Genomic DNA, 2,444 nt, shown 5'->3' with positions numbered 1-2,444 from the left:
TTCCTGCTGCAGTTTTAAACTCACTTATTTACATACTGAAATACCACAGGTTACCTGGCCATCTGCTGAGATCCCTGGGTGGATTTTGCAGGTCACTGAGCTCTGTGCATGTAGACCTCAAGGCACCTAATTAAAACCCAGCCAGGTATGTCCACACCAGCTGTAGTTACACCACCTGACAGGGGAATTCCAGTTAAGCAATACCTGAATGTCATGAATGGCACCAAAGCTTCTGATACTTCAGTCCAAGCACATTGTAGATAACACCTGAAATGAGTAATAAAACCTGATAATGCAGGGAGAAATAAGATATGCTTTTGTTTCCTCCAGGTTTAAGTTTCACTAGCATATTTTCAGAGCACTGCCTCAAATTGCCCAAGTGGTAGTTCTGCACCTTGGAATGCTGGAGGAAAAGGTGGAGAGCGAAGTGCCCTGCTAGAGAGAAGTAGTATGTTAAAACTTGGTGTTCTTGGTGTTGTTTACCCTTACACTCAAACCTCCGCTTTATTTTTAACTCTGTAGGTGTGCATTTTTTAGAACTATGAAAGAACTTGCTATGCTAGAGTTCCTTTTAAAATTGAAACAAGTCAGTTTTGCCATTGCAAGACAATACATTGATATTATTTCCCTTTGTATTTCTCCATGTAAGCCTAATAATTGTTCAAATATCATTTCCCTGAAGTACAGTTATTTTTTAATGAAAGTATTATAAATACCACAATCTTACAGTCCTGAGTGAAACTTCTTTATAACACTCCTAAAAGTCAGGATAGTATGGCTAATTCTTGTATGTTAGATATGCATTTCTAGTTACACAACATAGAGAAACTTTGCAAACACAGATGACAGAAACCTACTTTAAAGATACCACTGTCATTATTTTCATCTTTATCAAATAGCCAAAGGAGCAAGAATTCCTTTTTCATGTAGGCATCTATAGAATGCTAAAAAAAGGAAAAGTGATTATCAGTCACTGTTTTGTCACATATTTTGTTTAACCCCCATTTTTTTTTAAGAGTGAAATTGGATGATAAGTGTTTAAGTTACAGCACCACACACATTTAAAAAAAAAGATCAATGACTCATTGCAGATTTATGCAGGTTTTATTTTCAGCCTTTTAGGTGCATCTTCTCTCCCTGTTAAAAAGGGCACAGTTTGCTCTGCTTTGACTTTCTTTTGAAAAGCTGCAGTAGAGAGTCAAGTTAGAGTACTGTCCAAATTATACAAATGTTCATTTTACAGAGGAAAACTTCTGAGCATTAATTAACTCCTTTTGTGTCAGCCTGGCCCCTGTCATGAAGAGCCTTGTGAGGAAGCAGGAAAGAAAAGGGGGAATTTCTGAGAGCCCTTAGGGATTGTTTTAAAATGGTCATTGAAGGATAAGTTTGCGGTCAAAACACATGGTCATAAAAATTACTGGATGAAGGGTTCTAGAATTTAATCCTATGTTTGTGATAGGGAGTTTGGGTCTGTAGATTGTTTTGTATTTATTGTAAATCATGTATGTGTATATTCATACTTGGGAGGGTGGGTTGGTAGGGGTAAGGAAAGCAGAATAATGTTTAATTTTTAAAGAACATTACATAGATGTTCATCTTTCTGCTTGTAACATTGGGTATTTGAATGACCTGGTGTATTGGAGCACAAGACTAATTAAACAGACACTTGACTGCAAGAGAAAACATCTGTAAAATTCAAACCAGCTGGAAACTGTAGCTGAAAAGACACTGGAAGGGGCTGCCAGGTGGATGGTGGCATCACTGGAGGTGACTGGATGTGTTTAAGGAAAGACTGGAGGTGGCACTTATTGTTGGGTTTACAAGGTGATGACTGGTTTTAAGTTGGACTTGATGGTCTTTTCCAGCCCAATTGATTCTGCAGTTCTGTGAAACACAATCCCAAAGGGGTCAAAACCTCACCTATTCTGGGCATTGGACCATGCACAGATCCTCTGCTGCAGATGCGAGCTCATCTTCCACACAGTGAGTATGTTACATGGTCACCCCCCCACCACAGAACACACCGGCTAGGAAGGGACCCATCGGGATCAGAGTCCAACTCCTGGACACCCCAAAATCCCACCCTGTCCCTGAGAGCATTGTCCAAACTCTCTCTGAGCTCTGTCAGCCTTGGGGCTGTGACCCAACCGTGGAGGGACTGTTCAGTGCCTGGGTGGGTTCCTGATAAAGATGAGGTCTCCCCTCAGCCTCCTTTTCTCCAGGCCGAACAAATCAAGTGCTCTCAGCTGCTCCTCATAAGGCTTCCCCTCCGATCTTTCTCCATCCTTATGGCCTCCTTTAGATCATCTCTAACAGCTTAATCCCTTTTTAATAGTCTGGTGCCCAAAACCACACACAGGACTCAAGGTGAGACCACTGCAGAGCAGAGCGGGACCATCGCCTTCCCTGACCGGCGGTTCCCGGCGGCAGCAGATGCTGTTCGG

General features: G+C 41.6%; 1 long non-coding RNA gene across 2 annotated transcripts in view; it reads left to right on the top strand.

Moving 5' to 3' along the window:
* Nucleotides 1–2,438, top strand: part of LOC108447412 — a 6,362-nt gene extending 3,924 nt beyond the window's left edge. For both annotated transcript variants that reach the window (XR_001862962.1, XR_001862961.1), the window contains 2 exons: nucleotides 1,866–1,983; nucleotides 2,336–2,438. This is a non-coding gene — a long non-coding RNA (uncharacterized LOC108447412). The remainder of the gene's footprint in view (nucleotides 1–1,865; nucleotides 1,984–2,335) is intronic.
* Nucleotides 2,439–2,444: the final 6 nt, after the last annotated feature.

The sequence above is a fragment of the Corvus brachyrhynchos genome, unplaced genomic scaffold, assembly GCF_000691975.1.
Source record: "Corvus brachyrhynchos isolate BGI_N302 unplaced genomic scaffold, ASM69197v1 scaffold266, whole genome shotgun sequence".
Classification (NCBI taxonomy): Eukaryota; Metazoa; Chordata; class Aves; order Passeriformes; family Corvidae; genus Corvus; species Corvus brachyrhynchos.
Note: the sequence above shows the minus strand (reverse complement) of the source record. Positions and strands in the feature narration are given on the sequence as shown.